The sequence below is a fragment of the Ursus arctos genome, unplaced genomic scaffold (genome assembly GCF_023065955.2).
Source record: "Ursus arctos isolate Adak ecotype North America unplaced genomic scaffold, UrsArc2.0 scaffold_4, whole genome shotgun sequence".
In the NCBI taxonomy this organism is placed as follows: Eukaryota; Metazoa; Chordata; class Mammalia; order Carnivora; family Ursidae; genus Ursus; species Ursus arctos.
Window position 1 is genome coordinate 6,189,015 of NW_026623056.1, and position 19,781 is coordinate 6,208,795.

At 43.0% G+C, this 19,781-nt stretch overlaps 1 protein-coding gene across 2 annotated transcripts in view; it reads left to right on the forward strand.

Annotated features, from left to right (window-relative positions):
* FNDC3B (fibronectin type III domain containing 3B) overlaps positions 1–19,781 on the forward strand; it is a 341,829-nt gene that overhangs the window by 107,651 nt on the left and 214,397 nt on the right. The window lies entirely within an intron of this gene.

A 19,781-nucleotide genomic window follows, 5' to 3' on the forward strand; every position in this document is an offset into this window, starting at 1 on the left:
GGGAGGTAGTGAGATGGGTGACTGGGAGGGGCCGGCAGTGTCGAGGGCGGCGTGTAGAAGTGGGAGCAGAAATCAGAGGTGCCTAGGAGGTGGTCATGACTTGCTGGCCAAAGGGACATACACAGAAGAGAGGGCGTGAGCGATGGGCACTAACTAAATTGTACATTTCTCCAAGTTTTCCTAAGATAGGTGGAATCTGGTCTTTTAGAAAAATTTGTGTCCTTCAATAGTGAACATTTTGTACTCCATCCTAATTGGACAAACCATGCGATGAACACAAAAGGGTTTAAAGAAAGGGCAAACTTCAAAAAAAAAAAGTAAACACTTTTTTCTGCTTGTGAACTTGGGTATTGCTTCTCTGAGGCAGTTTTCAGTGACTTGGAAGGTATTTTGCACACTGTTTTTGAGGGTGTGAAGACAGGTGGGTAAAAGGGGAGTGAATTTTTCAACTCTTCAAGTCTTTCTGTGTAAGTGGAAGCATCACATGTTTAAATGTAACACCTCTATGGACACTTTATGTGGTGCTTTATAGAGCCAGGATTAACACCAGTTTTGTGGTCACTTTCTGGCTGTAGGAATGTCCACATTTTTACTTAATTTAAAAAGCTTCCAATTATTAGCAAATTGTAATTTCTTTTTTTTTTTTTTAAGTGTATTTATTTTAGAGAGAGCATGAGCAGGAGGGGCAGAGGGAGAGGGAGAGAGATTCTTAAGCAGGCTCCACGCCCAGCCTGGGGCCTGATGCGGGGCTCCATCTCATCATGACCTGAGCCGAAACTAAGAGTTGGACACTTAACCGACTGAGCCTCTCAGGCGCCCCAGTACTTAAATTGTCTTTGAGTATAAGCATGAAATAAAAACAAATATTAGTAAAATATAGCCCAAGCATGGCATGTTATCCCATAAATTAGAAATCAAGATCTGATTGATTTGGTTAATTTATTCTTTTTAAATTTATTTATTTTTTGGGGGGGAGAAGCAGACTCCCCATTGAGCAGGAAGCCTGAAGCCAGCTCCCCAGCTCCATCCCAGGACCCCAAGATCAAGACCTGAGCCGAATGTGGACGCTTAACTGACTGAGCCACCCAGGCACCCCTGGTTGGTTAATTCTTGATGATAATGACAGTTTTTATTCTGCGGGTCAAGCATTCACATTTTGAGTGACCTAGGTCCTGCATCATATGCTTAAGATAACCTCTCTGACATCTCAGAATTTTATTAATATTTTTTATTTATATATTTATTTCAGAATTTTAAAGCTGGTTGTATTAACATAGTGGTTTGTAAATTTTACACATCAAATTACTTGGGGAACTTGTAAAAAAAAAAAAAAAACACGCAGTTGATCCTTAGGGTAATTTTAGGAAATTGTCAGTTTATAGGGGGTAAGGCCGGGGCTTTAGGAGTTTCAAAACGTTTCACAGCTGATCTAATACGCAGTGGAGATTGAGAATCTCTGGTTCCCTTAATCCTCAGGCTAGCTTCAAGACCTTTCCCAGTGCATCGCACTGCACCTGCTGCGTCCCTGCGTCTGTCCGTCTCATTCAGGCTCCTGTTCTTTAGGAGGCGTTGCCGTTTCTCCAAGTGCTTAAGGGCCTTTCATCTCGCCTTCATATGCTTATTAAGGAACCTCTCCATGGTGGTTGTCTTTATTGAACTTACTAATTGAAATAGCTGTTCAGTTTTTGTTATAAACTTCTGTAAGTCATTAACAAGGGTCTTCAAAGAGAAATTTGAGTTTACCCCTCTCAGCAGGGTACAGATTTGTTTTACCTTTGTTTAGATATAAACACAACATTTGTTCACCTGTTCTGTTGTAAACTAATACAATTCAGAGTTGATTACAACAGGTAAGATTGTGCAGGGTGGATGGAGGTGAAAAAGTGAGATGGAAAATAGCCATCTTACAACTTGGTGTTCACAGAAGCTGCATTTAGCCTCTTTCTACGACTTAAAGAAATTGGGCTGGCGCTGTTGCTTCCCTCTTTGTTTCCTTCATTCTAGGTTCTGCCTGGTACCTTGAAAAGGGGGGTAAGTACCCAGGAAACATCTTGGCATTTGACTCAGGTGGTCCCTGAGCATACCTGAATCCACGGTATTATATCTGGTGTCAGATGCTGATAATTACCAATAGCTTTAGCATGGAAGGCTTGTTAAATACCCACCCCCAGGGTTTCTGATTCAGTTTTGGGGTGGGGTGTGCTAATAATTTGCATTGCCAAGAAGTTCCCCAGGCGATACTGATGTTCTTGGTTGTGGGACCAGGCCTTGATAACAACTGAAGTGAAGTAGGAGATTGTTGGGGTGAGGAGCCCCTGTAGGGAAACGGGACTTACGGAATTAGTGCCCTTAAACAAAAGAGAGAACTCCTGGGATTCAGTCTGGTCACAAATTGGACAAAAGGGGAAAAAGTCCCTGTGAATGCAGAAAAATAAGAAAGAATTGGCTCAAACTCTTCAGTCATTAGCTCAAAGATAGAAGTTTTTCTTGGTCTGAAATTTTTCCCCCTTCCTTTTCTAGAATTTTAACGAACTGATGTTTGAATCGGGGACTCTATTTTCAAAGGATTTGTTTGTAAACAGTCTTTCAAGTTTACATCTTTTGATTCAATTGCCATTTTATCAGGAATTCCTCTTTCTTGGTGCTTCCGTTCCCACATAATGAGAATAAATATGATTGGCAAAGATATCCTAGGAATATTTTAAATAATTTTTTTTAAGATTTTATTTATTTATTCGACAGAGATAGAGACAGCCAGCGAGAGAGGGAACACAAGCAGGGGGAGTGGGAGAGGAAGAAGCAGGCTCATAGTGGAGGAGCCTGATGTGGGGCTCGATCCCAGAACGCTGGGATCACACCCTGAGCCGAAGGCAGACGCTTAACCGCTGTGCCACCCAGGCGCCCCCCTAGGAATATTTTAAAATTTAATGAATAACATTATGTGTATTTGGGGATCATGGAGTTAGGACACTTACATAAATACGGAATATATTGCAAGCAGGTGAACAGAACCACACTGTATGCAGGTAATCAGCAAGTGTATTCCTTTCCCCAGTTAGCTGTCTTAGTAAAAGAAAAAGCCAAAAGAGGAGGATAAAAACTGGGTAGACCCATGCGGAAATTGGCTTCAGAGTGTATTCTAAAGAAACAGGAAGGTTTTAGAGCATAAAACTAGGGGGAAGGGAAGTGACTCAGAATTCAAAATAGATAGGACTCCACACCAGTAAGGATCTGGAATGGAGGAAGGGCTCTTGCAGAAGAGAGGAGAAGCGAGCCATGGGAGGCTGTTGGGGTTAGTGAATGACTCCATAGTAACGTGGAAAACAGGATTATACATGTTGTTTCTTTTTTTTCCTCCTGTGGACAGGGCACCATTGTAGAAATTTAGAACTTTGTGCCCTGTTGAAAAAATCTGTTTCAAGGGTCAAATTGAATTCCAGACCGATTATTAGTAATTAAAGTTACAGCTCTTGGGAGCTTTCTCATGGTCTCTAGTTCTGCTGCTGTTCTGTGACTTGAATTCATTGATCATTTTTCTACTCCTCATTGCACCTGTCATGCTGGTATCAGCAATTAACATTCCTCAGAGGCGAATAGAATGCCAGCCTCCATCTCAGATGGAACTCAAGAACAACAGGTGCATTCTACCTGTTTCTTGGCTGTACCCGGGGTAGTCAGAAGGCAAGTAATTAACCGCAGAGCAGACTTTGGAGAAAATGAGAGCCTTTCGAATTTGAGCCAGAGTGCTGAAAAGTGGCACTGGGTAATATATTTAGGAGACCTAGGGAATGGCTCAACAGGAAGAGTGAAATAGCTTTGCTAACCTGGCCTCTTTAAATTTATGTCAAGCCTGTTTCCCTTTGTCGATACAAATCTTAACTCTGCACCTTCCACAGACCCTCTGTTTTGTGCAGCTTTTTGTTGTTGACTTAGGTTCACATTCAAGGTCACTGGACTTGAACTCACAGAGTAAAAATCAGCTGATTATATTGTTAAAAACTGAAGAAACCTGACAAACCCTTGTGGCTCTGATTAGAGCAAGAGTCCCCTGATACCTCTGATACCGGTTTAACTCTCTTCTCATTCAATCTAGTTCCATTGATCAGAGCCTCACTTTCCTCACCTGAGAATAAGAGGATTGGACCAGAGGCACCTGGGTGGCTCAGTCCATTGAGTGTCTGCCTTCGGCTTGGGTTGTGATCCCGGGGTCCTGGGCTCGAGCCCCACATCGGGTTCCCTGTTTCCGGAGAGCCTGCTTCTCCCTCTCCCTCTCCCTGCCGCTCAGCCTACTTGTGCTCTCTCTCTCTGTCAAGTAGATAAAAAAAATCTTAAAAAAAAAAAATTGGATCAGATCATGTTCTAAAGTTCTTACCTTTCAATTTCTTGTTCCTCTCTCACTTTAATTCCTCTGGAGTTCTCTGCCATTTATATGTTCCTAATTTTCATGAAAAGACTAAGCTCTTCTTAAATAGGTTCAAGTGTGGGCAGATTTCAAGAGCTTAATTATCTGGGATTTTCTATTTGCAAGTGAGATGGTAAATTATCATTTGAGATTCTTTAGGGCACTATATGAATTTCTCTAAAATTTATTAGCAGTAAGTTAATCTTGACTAGGAACAAAAAAGGGAAAGAAAATTACCCAGAATAATTTTTCTCTTGTTTCAATAATTGCCACTTTTTTTTTTAAATTTAGAGAATACTTATATTAGGTTCTGTAATCAAACCCATGTAGGTAAGACCTTACATATTTAATACAGTGAGTTACCCCTGTACAAATGAAAAAATTATGTTTAACATTTTTAGACCAGTATGACTGTTAATTTCTGTACAATGCCAACCCACCACGGTATAACTGGGATACTTTTCCTAAAGTTGACAGCACAGCTAAAGTTTCCAAAAATTCAAATTTTATATAAAATGTGAGTGTATATATGTGTGTATATATATATATATATATGTATATGTATATGTATTTATGTATGTGTATGTATGTTTGTATTTATTTATATAAAAAGACCAGTAGCAGTATGTTATGTATGAATAGCAGCAAAAGCTTTCAGGCTTTGCAGTCATCTGAACACAATTATAGAGACATCCAGCATATTCCGTTAATAAAAAAAGAAAAAGGTAAAAAAACAAAACCCCAGAAAACAGCAAAGTTCTGTTACTATTGTGATACCTGGCACCATTTTTTAAATTGGTTTCTCAATCAGTAATTGCCGCATTTTAAAATGTATTTGTGGGGGTGCCTGGGTGGCTCAGTCAGTTAAGCGGCTGCCTTCAGCTCGGGTTATGATCCCAAGGTCCTGGGATCGAGCCCTCCATTGGGCTCTCTGCTCAGCAGGGGGCCTGCTTCTCCCTTTCCCTCTGCCTGGAGCTCCCCCTGCTTGTGGCACTGGGAGCGCTCTCTCTCAGCACTCGCGCTCTCCCTCTGTCAAATAACAAAATCTTAAAAAAAATAAAATAAAATAAAATGTATTTGTGCACCTGCTGTATGCCGGACACTTACACCACTGGTCATCCCTGGCTGTCCAGCTGAATCACCTGGGATTTCAAACAAGTGATGCTTGGGTCCCTGCCTCCAGAGATTTAGGTATAATTGGTACCCCGTATATTTTTAAAGATAGAGTTGTCCTTAGTGTCATTAGTTTACATTGCACTTGGTAAAAACATTTGGTGGATTTTATTCTTGTCATCTACTGTTTAAGGTATTATTTGTGAATGGAGAAATTCCTAAAAGCACAAAAAACGATGCTTTCTCATCCTGGGTGTCCTGCCTCAGCTAAAGGGTCCGTGTTTGTGTCGGGGCGCCCACCTTGTGCTCACCTCTCCTCCGTGAGCTGGATGGCGTTGCCTTGCTGGTTGTCTCTCATCTGCGAGACAGCACACACGCTTGTTCACTTTGCATCGGTGTCGCAGAGGTATTTGCTATCGTGTTACTGAATCTAGAATGCCACTGATGTTCAGGTATGCCATTATTTTACGTACTCTACAAAAGAGGAGACCCCATCCTCAAATAACGCCTTGCCGTTAATGTAAAACGCTTTCCTATTTCAGGAGATGTTAAAATGAGGGGAAAAGTTACTTGGAATCAATGAAATACACTAATTTAGTTTTTAATTTCTCTTCCAGATTTAATTAGGTTTTTTAAATAACAGATTGATGTGGGTTTTTTCCTAATTCTGTGTGTGTGTGTGTGTGTGTGTGTGTGTGTGTGTGTGTAAGAATCGGAATAGCTTACTATTCTGTCTACTTTTCAGTTGTAGAAATGTGACTCATTTGTTTAAACATTATCCCTTCTAAATATGTCCTGGAGGATTTATATACAAATCATAATCTTGTGATGCTTATTGTTCGTTTCAGCTTCTTACCAAATGTAGCTCTCATTAGGCCAAAAGACTTTTCAAAAAGTGTGCGTGTGTGTACGCACATGTGTGTGCGTGTGTGTCTGTGCGTGTGTGTGTGTGTGTGTATTCTTTTGCCAGTGTTATCACTTGTGTGTGTTCTGTCTGAAACTTTTGGTAAGATTTTCACTTTGGGTTTCTTTTTACAATTTTCAGGGCTCCTCTGTGGTTCATCCTATTAAAAACAATATAACCCCGTTCAGCAACCTTGTCATGTGCTTCTAACATTTGTATGGAAAACATTTAGTTCTTGTGACTTACCCCTGCCCCCACCTTTTTTTTTTTTTTTTTTTTTTTGGACTTTCAGTGTTAACCAAGAAATATATTATCTTTGGATCTAGACCATCTACCTCTAAATACCTTCACTGCCTAAGAACTAATTTAAACTTAGTCCAGGTGTACAAGCAATATATGAGGTTTGGTAGTTTTTGTTTTTGAGATGCTTTTAAAGCTTCCTTGTCGTTTATCAGGGCATCGAGTATTTTTCTTCGGTGAAAATGTTAGATTTATGTAAAGCCTGTGGTAGCCAGTTAAACTTAGAATACTTGTTCGGTTTTCAGTCAGTTACTGAGGTAGCTGAATCTTACATTTTCTTTCTCCGCCGTAAGGAGGTGCTGATGAGATCTGCTTAAGCTCCGCAGTTCCTGTCCGAGGACCCGGTTTGAGGGGCCGCTCAGATGAGCCGTGCTGTGGGTGTTCGTTTTCTGAGTAACTGAAGATGAAGAGCGTACCTTCTGTATCACTGATCTCTAAGTACCTGTAGTGTGTGGTCTGCTAGTCTCTAGTTCTTCATGGAAAAGTGAGTCCTGCGGCCACATGGAGCCTCCGGGCTCTGTGCGGTTTTCTTCCTTCTCTTGTTTGTTCCTAATGCTTCTATTCCCATGGACTCCCCTTGGCAGCTCCAGTGTCCCTTTTGCGTTTGGGTTTGTGTGTGCACCTGTGCGCTCGGGGGACTTAATACCTTCTCTCTGCAGTGTAGCTCAGTGCCTTCCAGAACTGGCGGGATCGGACTGCCTTCCTTCGCTGTGTCTTTGCAGTGTCGATGTGACGTGCTGCCACTCTGTCCTCTGTTCTGTGCCTTTTCCCTCATTAGCACACCCACCTCCTTGTCTTCACTTCCTTTCTCTCCTATTTTCCTCTGTGAATACTCTCCATCGGGAAGGATCTTTCTTGAGCACACATGGTGTTTCTGAGGAGCAAGATTGACTTTTTGGGCTGTCCACTTAAGAAGACCTTCCAAGAGTGGAGGGGAAAGCCCTCAACTTAGGAGGTTTCTGAGGAAGAAAAAAAAAAATCACATTTCTTCTTTTTACAGGATCCCTGTTCTCATTTGCAACAAATCAAGAAACGTTTAGGTATCGTGGGTGCATAGGACCCCTGCTGTTTTAGCATGTTAACCTTAATCCTGTTGGTTTACGTGAGCGGGATTGATTTTGGCACTTGCTGGACGGGCTCCATGAACTATGGCTCAGTAGTCCCCCACCCCTTATCCAGTGGGATACGTTCCAGGATCCCCCGTGGATGTCTGAACCTGCAGATAGTACCAAACTCGGTACATACTACGTGTTTTCCTATGCATACATACCTGTGATAAAGTCGAATTTATAAATTGGGCACAGTAAGAGATTAACAACAATGACCAATAATAAAATAGAACAGTTATAACAGTATCCTGTATGAAAGTTGTGTGAGGATGATCTCTTAGAATGTCTGGTTCTGGGCTCCTCCTCCTTGTGATGATGTGAGATGATAAAATGCCTCTAGGATGCGATGCAGTGAGTGACGCAGGCACCGTGACGTCGCGTGAGGCCACTGTTGATCTTCTGGTGGCAGGTCAGAAGGGGGATCACCTACTTTGTGGGTAAGGAAGGCTGCTGAGCAAAGCTTCGGATAAGGGGAAGCACTGTGTTGTCACTCGTTCGTCGTGTCACTTTGTCCAGGGTGATTCATGTGCTGGTTGTCATAAATCTCTCCTGGGAGCTATCACGATGACAGCGGGCACACCTTATTTGTTTACTGTTTTTACTGTGTGTGTTTGGAAGGAAAAAGACCCGCAGTGACCCCTTTGTGTGTCAGCCCCTTAGGTCAGGTTTTCCGTCCTGATTCAGTGCACGTCGGGGCCGCTGAGATTGGTCGGGTGTGCAGAATTTCCTCTGTCGGACTCAGGAGCCAGAAAGCCACGACGAAGTTTGATTTGGCTTGTGGCGGCCTTTTCCAAATATGAATTTGGAGGCAGTACAGTAAGTCCTCTAAGAAAAGAAGGAGAAGGGAAACCAATAACTATAATTGGAAATATTTGGGGAACATTTAGAAATGGGGCAAGCACCCCGTAGTGCTTGGAGTCTCCCCTAAGCCTGTGTTGCTGTGGCCCTCGGAGGCCAGCCTTTCTTCCCCGGCTGAGCGCTCCCTGCCCCTGGGAGAGACCATAGAGCCGGCTCTGTCCTGCGGGTGCTGCGCGCGGACTTGCTCCAGACGGTCTCGAATGTGACCTGGCAGCCAGCGCTGTTTCCTGCTGACGTGGCCTCCCACCGCCGAGCAGAACAGAGCCGCCTCAGTGTGCTGAGGAAGGAGCGGCCGAGGGCATGAATCACCAGCGGGATAAGGAACAAATTAAGAGGGGAAAGCGCCTAGCTGTTCAGGTTTCCTTCTAGATATACTTAAAAGACACCTTTTTTATAGGAAGGGAGGAGGAGGAAGGAAAACAGGAGTGGTGATTTGCTTGGCCATAGGAAGGGTTTCTTATCAGCAGGAGTTGACTTCTGGGGTGAGAGCCGGTGTGCTGGAGACATCGGAGGGGTGCTTCCGAAGGCCGGGGCGGCGGCGCGCTCGCACAGCCTGGGGGGTATGGGCTCCCGGTCATACGCTGCAGACAGACTTGCAGAAAGACCCAGGAGCACTGTGGTGTGTTGCTTGGTGGAAACCACTCTTGCGGCTCGGTAGGCACCGGGGAAGGGGCTGCGAGAGACCAGAGAGGAGCAAATCCTGCCTCGCGGTGCTCACGTCCGTGCTGCCGGCATCCCACCTGCCGCTCAGTGTCCGCCTGTTCCATCCCCTGCCTGGTGCTTGTTTGCTGCTTCGAGAAGGTCCAAGGACAGCTCCTTGTTGCCTTCTAATAGGGCCGAAAAAGTCACGTTAGCATGGAATTTCTGATTGAGGTGGGACTTCTGTTTGGATCTGGACCTTTAGTGGCTTCCTCTATTTCTAAAAGTTGTTGTAGAACCTTTTCTTCAGTTAGTCTTTTTTTTTTTTTTTTAAATATTTATTTGTCAGAGAGAAAGAGAACACAAGCAGGGGAGTAGCAAGCAGAGGGAGAAGCGGGCTCCCCGCGAGCAAGGAGCCCCGATGCAAGGCTGTATCCCAGGGCTGTGGATCAGGACCAGAGCCGAAGGGAGACGCTTAACGACTGAGCCACCCAGGCGTCCCAATGGTTTAGTCAGTCTTAAGTGGAACTGCACTCCCCGGAACAGATGCTGGGGCGGGGGGGTGGTGCGGGCTGGGGCTGGAGAGGCCTGGGGCACGCCTGCTCATCTTTCTTCTGGCAGTGGGGCAGTGGCCCTTAAAACTTTTCCCCTGACCACCCTGTGCTCCTTCCGTCCATACATTGACAAACCACTGAACTAACCTGCCTGTCTCATTTTATAGATAAGAAAATTTCGCCTTTCGGGTGTCCAGTCTGTGGGGTAATATTATAGAGACTTTCAAGGTGTTTTAGAATAAAGTTCTGTTCTCTGTCTCCTGCCTTGGAGCCTTCATCATCTCTCAGCTATCGTAAAAGCCTTTCCTGGCCTCCCTGCCTCCAGCGCAGCTTCCGGACAAGCGGTGCATATTTGTGGGCTGGAGAGCTAGAAATCATGGAGTAGGACCCAGATGGTGTCACTGCTCTAGGTGTGGGGTGAATGTGGGGTGCAGTAGGATTGCAGATGAAAGGAAACCTTTGAAAGGAAGACCCATCAGCACCTTTGAGCACGGTTTAAATTTTTTAAGTATGGTTTAAATTACAGAAACTGGAAAATAACAAAGAGAAAGTCAGAGATGACCCTCAAATACTCAGCCAAAGCGATAGGGAGAATGTGGGGCCCATCTGTCGCAGAGATTGGGAAAACTTTCTCAGTTTCCAAAAAGTTCTCTTGATCTTTTAAGCTCCTACGAGTTCCTCTCACTGAGGACTCTGGCGATGGCCGAGCAATTTGACCCCTGCTTTGCTTTCTCGTTGGAGCACCCCTGAGCAATTGCTGCTGGGTGGCTTTTGGCTTGTGGTGGAACCCTGAGTTCCCAGGGTACCATTACCGTACATAATTCACTGGAGTGTGTGAATTGTTTGGTGGGTTGCTGATCCTTGCTTATGGAATAAAACCGAGGCAGGTGCAGGTCTAGCCTACGGTCTCATTCCGGCTCCAGTGTCGGCTGTATGTGGATTTGTGCTTACTGAGCCTACGGTCTCATTCCGGCTCCAGTGTCGGCTGTATGTGGATTTGTGCTTACTGAGCCTACGGTCTCATTCCGGCTCCAGTGTCGGCTGTATGTGGATTTGTGCTTACTGAGCCTACGGTCTCATTCCGGCTCCAGTGTCGGCTGTATGTGGATTTGTGCTTACTGAGCCTACGGTCTCATTCCGGCTCCAGTGTCGGCTGTATGTGGATTTGTGCTTACTGCACCTTTTGGAAATCCTTTACATTGGCCATGTTTTCCAGCATTTCTTCTTCCCTGTAAGCCTTTCTTCTGTTGCTCCCCAAATTACCACCCTCAGCTCAGTAAACAGAAGCCTCTGCCCATAGCCAATGAATTCGTAGGAAAAGCAAGCCGGATAAGCGTGGCATGGGGAGGATGTATAATAACTCTATTAAATGTATAGTTACGGGTGTACTTACATTTTCAGGAAAGTCCTCTGGTTTCCTCTAAAGAGGCTTTGGTTTATTTTCCATAGACCATGCATTGGTGGAATTAGAAAGTTACCCCAAATCGTTCATGGTGTTTTGTTGCTGTTGCTGTAGGCTGGGCTTACACTCTGTGAAGGACTAGATGGGGAGAAACAGCTTTATCCGTTAATCCTATTTCAGTGGCAGAGGTGCTGTATATGGAATTAATATGCTTTTTTTTTCCCCCTCGCAACTCATACTGTGGGGAGAAAAAAAAAGAGACTCTTATTTCCAAATGTTCTTGGTAAATCTATTCTTCAAATACAACTGTGAGTAGGAAGCCAGGGCAGTGGGAGTGATCATTCTTTTGTGTGATGGTAATGAGATAATTTGTGCATTACAAATTTTCAGGACATTCTTTGTTGAGATGAAACTTCAGAGTCTTTGCAAAGCCACATTAGCAAGTCTCTTCACTTTACTGAAAAAAAAGTCTTTATTAATTTCATATGTTTTGCTGTCATCAGTTGCATCAACTAATGCAATTATTTTGGAAAAAAGAACTTAGGCCTTCGTTTGTTTGGTGTTTTGGTTTTTTTCCGTCTCTTCCCCAAATTCAGTTTGACTAAGTCTGGGTAAGAGTCGCTGGTGCCCCCACCATTCACCACCCAGCCGAGTGGCAGTTGATCGCGGTGGTGGAGGAAGGCGAGAGGAAGTGTTGAGGGGTGGGTGCAGGAGCATGGCTGGGCCCTCGCAGGGGCTGCCGGGAGGGACGGCCGCAGGGACGTCGGTTACGCTGCCGGAGGGAGCGGGTAGGCCGGACAGTCACCCTGCTGGCCCACATCTGGAACAGGTCTTTGCATTGTTTGCTGATCAAACCTGGAAAGCCTTGCTGTGGAAGGGGGATCTACAGTGAAAAGTGGCCGTTGCTGATTTTTGGAATTTTATTTCCGTGCCCATTCTCCAAAGCAACTGGAATTTATTTGGTTAAAAAGAAGCTAATTAGTCTGTTTGATCTTCATGTGGAAATGAACCATATCAAGTTCCAGGTCAAATCGCTTCCCTTTGTAGAATGTTTGCTTAACCTTTCGAGGTTTATTTCATCAGCTCATGGACTATTGGAAGTTTATTTGTCCTCAGTATTCTAATCTACGTGGTGGCATGGCTATTGCTGTCATAATGCTCTTAAGTGTAAAATGAATTTTGTTTACAAATAAGGAAAGTCACATTTACAAATGGATTGTAAAAAGTTGTAGATACAGTGTGACTTAATCTTATAGGCAGTACCATATAACCATTTTTTGAAAAATATTTTGCCGTCTGGTCCCATTTATCGTAGATGAAATGCTTCCCCTCCTTTCACATTCTCATTAAGCTGCCAGCTAATGTTATTAAGCTTATTTAAAATATGAAGACACTAAAGTTCAGAATGGCCAGATAACTTATCCACAGTAGTAAGTAGCAGAACTGGAATTTGAACTCAAGATGATTCTAAAGCTCCTGATATTTAAAAAAAAATTTTTTTTAATTTGAAATAATTATAAATTTCACAGGAGTGTGGGGGGGAGGCGGGTCGATTCCATGTATTCTTGATCCAGTTTTGCATAATGGTAACATCTTGCATGGCTGTAGTACAGTCTCAGAAGCAGAAATAACACTGGTACAATCCAGAGTTTATTCACATTGTACCAGCTTTACATGGACTCGTGTGTGTGTGTGCGCGCACACGCGTGCATGTGTATAAGTGTGTGCTTAGCTTTGTGTAGTCCTCACCACAGTCCAGGGTGTTCTTTTTTTAATTTTTTTTTATTTTTAAAGATTTTATTTATATATTTGACAGAGAGAGAGACAGCCAGCGAGAGAGAGAACACAATCAGGGGAAGTGGGAGAGGAAGAAGCAGGCTCCCAGCGGAAGAGCCTGATGTGGGGCTCGATCCCAGAACTCCGGGATCACTCCCTGAGCCGAAGGCAGACGTTTAACCGCTGTGCCAGCCAGGTGCCCCACAGTCCAGGATGTTCTTTCACAGAAAAGCTGCCTTGTGTTATATTATAGCCTCTCCCTTATTCTCTTACCACCTCTGACCTGTTTCCATCTCCCTGATCTTTTTATGTAAAAAATATCCTATACATCGAATCTTACAGTATATAATTTTTTAAGATTGGCTTTTTTTCTCTGAGCTTCTTTTGAGATCCCCCCAAGGTGTGTGTACTGACAGTTCTTTTTATTGCCGAGTAGTTGTTCTGTGGTATGGATGGATCGCAGTTTGATAGTTCACCTGTGGAAGGACATTTGGTTTTAGGTTTGGCAATTATAAATAAAACTGCTGTGAACAGAGGTGTACAGGTTTTTGTGAACATGCTTTTCATTTCTCTGGGATGTACAGTGCTATGTGGTATTATAATTACAGACTTTGTTTTATAAGAAACTTCCAGGTATTTCCAGACTGGCTTTACCATTTTACTTTTACTGGCAGTTTGAGTGGCCCAGATTCTCCTCATCTTTGCCAGCATTTGGTCTTATCATACCCGTCCCCCAATCAGTGTTCACTTATTCCAGCACCATTTGGTGAGAAGATTTTTTCCATTGCATTGCTTTTGCACCAAATGCTTTGCATTTGGGTGGGGGCACCTAGGTGGCTCAGTCGGTTAAGCATCTGCCTTTGGCTCAGGTCATGATTCCAGGGTCCTGGGATCGAGCCCTGAATTAGGCTTCCTGCTCAGAGGGGGAAGTCTACTTCTCCCTCTCCCTCTGCTTCTCTCCCCACCCCCTTGTGCTTGCTCTCTCTCACTCACTTTCTCTTTCTCTCTCAAAATAAATGTTTTAAAAAAAATCATTTGTGTGTGTTTATGTATGTCTGTTTCTGGGTCCTCTGTTTCTGTTCCATTGATCTATATATCTATCTCTTCTTTAATACAAAGTGTCTTGATTACTATTTCTATGTATAGTAAGCATTAACATTGGCTCCTGGTATTTTTTAAAATGATGTGTATTTTAAAATGATTTTTAAAAAATGGTTTAGATATTTAGAGTAAAGGACCAAAGAAGCATGTCAGTTCTTCTTAAACAAATACTTGTAAATATGAGTTTTCTTTTAGGAGTTTTGGTTCAACTCTGACTTACTCTGAGAAAATCAGTAGGAAAACCACAAAGGAAGTGTGCAAAAAACATGAAGACAGGTTAAATAATAATTGGTTTGTGGGTCTGAAGTTCTGTATGGCTGTCACTGAGGTCCCCGAGCGACTTTATATCTAGAGTGACCATAAAGACCAGATCTTTGGGTCTGTTTGGCTTTAAATGCCAGCTCTTGATAATCAAAAAGAGGAACTACGTGAGTAGAAAGTTAAAAAAAAAAGTTAAGGTTCAAGTCCATTTTCAAAAGCTCGTCTCTTATTTGTGCATTTTAAGGTACCTCACCTGCACTCAAGCCTTGTCTGTGTTCTGGCATCTTCTGAGAGCTGTAACGTTTCAGGCTGGGAGGATAGGTAGAGGTCAGTGAGTTTTGCCTTCACATTTTACAGGTAGGAAACGGGGTCCTTCTGTAAATGGGCCCATACCTCATGCGGGGCGGACAGCCTGTCCGTGTGGAGAGAGCACTTTGGTCTGGGGCAGTTGGGTGTGTGCTGTGAACACTCAAATATTCTCTTTACCAGCCGTTTCGTAGGGAAGCCCCTCATCTGGGCCCAGCGGAAACATTTTCTGGCAAGCATGTGCCGCAGACGGAAGAGTGGGATCTTAGCTGGTTCTGTGGCCGGCATATGTGTGTCTGCGTCTCTTATAACCCGTTGCTCACACCCTAGCTTTACCTGACACTCAGGAAAATTCGTTGGTAGCCCACCCATCCCTGCCGTGACCCAGGGCCATCTCCTCTCTCTTGAGCTGTAACCTGACTGTCGTTGTGGGAACCTGGTTCAGGAGCTGCAGCCTCATGAACTTGGAGATTCGAAGTAGTTTTCTGTGACTCTAAACCAAGGGCCACAGGCCGGAAGCACACTTTCAAACGCAGCTTTTGCCTGGAGGCGGGGGCCTTCTTGGGCCCGTGTTGCAGGTGTATGAGATGCACGTGGGGGTCTAGTCTGCGTACCTGGGTCTTCTCCTGCCCTGGGCTCCTCTGCGGACAGGATCTCTGGCAGGGGGACTGGGAGGAGGGGTTGGGGAGGCGGCAGCTGATGACCGGGGTCCGCCTTGCGAGGAGGGTGTCAGCCTTCTGCCTCACGGTAAGCGGTTCTGTGGCCTCTGACGTGGTCCTGAAGCCAGGCGCAGAAATGGGCACCACTGCTCTGCAGTTCCACACACCACACGGGACTCAGCCCCCAGCCTTTCCCCCTGAGCGGAACGTCTGTTCCTAGACCTGTGCCTGGAATTCGGTGGAAGTTTGCTGTGCTCCTTGGACCATACCTGGCGTGGATTTGACTTTCCACCTGCCGGGAGGAGCTGCCCCTTGTGCCCTGCAGGTGTCGACTTGACATTTCCTCAGGTTCTTCTCGGTTTTTTTGTTCTTTTTTATGGTCACCAGTTTGAGTCTGGTCCTTGCTGTGGTTTATTGTTAACATCTAGGGTTTACACCCCGACTCTAAGAAGTCCTGTTAAATCTTACCGGAAAAAATGCTAAAAAGTTAAAGACCTTAAAACTGCCTTCTAAATAAAATTGGTCCTCTCCTTTCAGGATTGTCGTAGAACAGAGAAATGAAAAGGCCAACTGTAAATCAGAAACGTCGGTTCGATGAGCTAGGGAGGCGAGATCCAATAGTGGAGTAAGATTAATAGAAAAATGTATATGATTGTATTTTTTAAAGTGTACTCATTGTCTGTAAAGATGAGGGTTACACTCTTATGACGTTGGCTTTTGGTTTTTTTATTGGGTGCTTAAAATAAAGAAGCTGCCTGGTAAACTATTATTGAACCTTTATCTTGGCCGTCACTGTTACAAATGCAGAACGATGGAAGGAATCCCTTTTGTTCAGCTTCGGATTTTGTGTTTTCACCCCAACCTACTGTTGAGTGGATTGTGGGCAGCCTACAATTATGCATATTGTATGTTGAGATAAAATAAATTTAAAAGAGGTGGAAAACAGGGGATGTCAAGAAAATAAGGCCTCCAAAGGCCACCAAAGAGGAGGCCAGGAGTGATTTTGACTTTCATTTTTAGGAAGTTCTCAAAAATCTCCTTCTTGTTTCTGTCAGTGATTATTCTTGGGACAGTATTTCTATACTTTTTCAGCTGTGTTCATTTTTAACTGTTAGAACTTTCATTAGAAATAGTACGACACGACATTGGAACGGTTTTACTTTCACGTCTGCATTCGGGCAGGCTGTTGGACATTGGTGGGCTGGAATGCAAACTAACTGATCGCTTTTCCAATCCTGTTATTTTCCAGTGTGGTTTGGAAAAAAATCTCTACATATGAAGTCAAGAAAGCACAAGGAAGCCTTCTGGTTAACGAATTTAGTGAGTTTCAGATTTTCCTCTCGCGGAGAGTCCTGGAAAATCACTTCAGAAGAGAGGTTATGGGTCGCTTATAGAAGAAACTGCTTTGCGTGCATGTAAGACTTAGCACGTTCTGCAGGCAGCCGTGGATTCTTGCCCAACCTCTGATGGATAAAATCAAAACCTATTGATTACCGTACCAAGAATTGGAAACAAAGCCATTTTGTGCAGCATTTAGGTTTATGACGAGTCAGATTTCTCCAGACTTGGGGAGAACATAGAAGTTCATTTGACACATGCATGTGTTTACCAAAGCCTGACAAGTTCTAAGCACTGTTGTGTTATTAATGGCAGGGATCACCTGTAATGCATTTTTTAATAACAGTTTTATTGAGGTATAATTCACATACCTTACAATTTGCCTATTTAAGTGTACAATTCAGTCGTTCAGTGTATTCACAGTTGTGTAACTATCACCGCAGTTAATTTTGGAACATTTTCATCACTTGCAAAAAACCCTCCACCCACCAGCAGTTGCCTCCAATTTCCCCACATCCCCAGCCCTAGGCAACTGTGAATCTACTTTCTATCTCTAGAGAGTTGCTTTTTCTGGACATTTCATATTAACGGAATTGTAGCATATGTGGTCTTTTGCCATTGGCTTTTTTCACTTAGCATAGTTTTTAAGGTTCATCTATTTTGTAGCATGTATCAGTACTACTTCTTTTTTTTTTAATTGCCAGGTTAATATTCTACTGTGTAGGTATACTGTACTTTATTAATCCATTCATCAACGGATGGACATTTGAGTTGTTTCCACTTTGCCATTATTAGTAATAATGGTCCTAGCGGCATCTGTGTACAAGTTTTTGTGTGCATAGATGTTTTTATTCCTCTTAAGTATGTACCTAGGAGTGGGATTAGCTGGGTGATATGGAAACTCAGTATTTAACTTTTTGAAGACCTGCCAGACTGTTTTCCAAAGCGGCTGCAGCAGTTCACATTTTCACTGGCAGTATGAGCTTTCCCAGCTTCTCCACATCATCATCAGCACTTGTTGTTATCAGGTTTTTTTGTTTTTTTTTTCTTTAGTGCACTTTTACTCCCCCCCCCCCCCCCGCCGCCCCCCTTTGCCTTGTTAGTATTTCTTCCTTTGGGGGCTGGGTATTTACATACTAAAGGAAGTAGAATGTGGTTTACCTTTGGCATGGGTTTGAGCTCTAAGGAAGCTCTGTACCCGAACCAGCATGGTTCCTTATTTCTGACCTTGACCCCAACTCAGAGCATTGACAAAACCACAATGGTACCACAAAAAGTAATTCCTTTTTAGAAGCTCAAATCTGATCTTTTTAATGTAATCTGGAGCTATCAGACATACATGAGAATGCATAAAAAACATATAAAATATGTGTTTATATGTAAAGCATATACATAAAATACGTGTTATAAATACCCGTATAACCCATCTAGATCATAAAATAGAAATCTGCAGTTCTAGGTAACCGTAAATAAGAAAGGCAATTGAGAAAGTATATGAATACTGTAAACATGAATAATCACTAACAAACAAATAAATCTTCTGTGCCCTTCCTTATCAAATCTGTTCCCCCATGCCCCTTTCCCCCAATCACTTACCTTTGGGGATAATCATTTTTCTTGTTTTTCTTTGTTGCTTTACTGTATGCACACAAGCTCTCGTAGACACCTATGTGTGCGTACACGTACACACACACACACACGCACATACACACTGGGAAGTGTAGTTTAGTTTGCTTGTTTTTAATCTTTACATAAATGAAACCATACTATATGCATTCTTTCCTGACTTCTTTTGCTAAATATTAGTTTATGAACTTCAAAAATAATGTGTAGGTCTTCATTCATGCTTTGGTTATAGGGTTTGAGTTCCTTATTTTCATGTTCCTCTCTTGACGAACATTTGGGTTGTTCTTGGTTTTTGGATATTACGAACAGTGAAGCCACATACATTCTCATTTGTGTCTCCAGGTCTATAGGAGTTTTTCCAGAATATTTACCATGGAATGGAATTACACCTTCACTAAACAATGGCAAACTTTCCCCAAAATGCTTCAGTGCTTGCTTCCCCAACCTTACCAGCCTTATATAATGTCAGACTTTAAACATTTGGCAGGGGTATCTGGCTGGCTCAGTCAGTGGAGCATGCCACTTTTGATCTCAGGGTCATGACTTCAAGCTCCACACTAGGCATAGAGTTAACTTAAAAAAGAAGCCAGCAAACATATATATACATTGTGCCAGTCTAGTAAGTAGTTCTGTAATGATATCTCATCATGGTTTTAATTGGCACATCTCTGAGTGTTTTACTACTTTTAAAAATTTCACCAGTTATACAGATGCAGTTATATTTTCTATTTCTTCGAAGGGAAGTCGGCATTGAGTTACATGAAAATTGTATCTGTGCTATTGGAAAACTCCTTATATATCTTATAACTTAAACTAGATCACTTAGATGTGCACCATGAGATTTCTTTTCTTGCCATGTAAGTAACTCGTGTAACAAAGTTAAAAATGTATGTAATTGTTTATCAGTTGCTTGATATTTTTTACTGAATTTACAGGCAACTACAAGCAGTAAGTCTGTGGTTTGCCAACATTTATTCTAAGCCCACTTTATTTTTAAAAAAATTTTTAATGTATTTTTTTGGGGGGAGGGGCGGAAGAGAGACTATCCCAAGCAGGCTCCACAACCCTGAGATCATTACCTGAGCTGAAGTCAAGTGTCGGACGCTTAACCTACTGAGCCACCCAGGGCCTCCTAAGCCCGGTTTATGTAAATTGTCATTTTTTATGTTGAATTGAGAACTTATACTTTAGAGGAATTCACAACATCTAGATACTAGGAAGTAATACTTTTTGTGTGTGCATGATATGTGTCAGTGTGTGTACGTATATTTGTGCATATGTGCAAGGAAGTACTGAAAGATGTGGCATTTTGATCGTCTTGGTTATTATTTGGTGCCAGAGGCAGGAAGTTATTGATTTTAAAGGGAAAACTAATAATTTGAAAATTTAACAGCAACCTAAAAGGAAATCTTGCTGAATTTAATGAGAAAAAG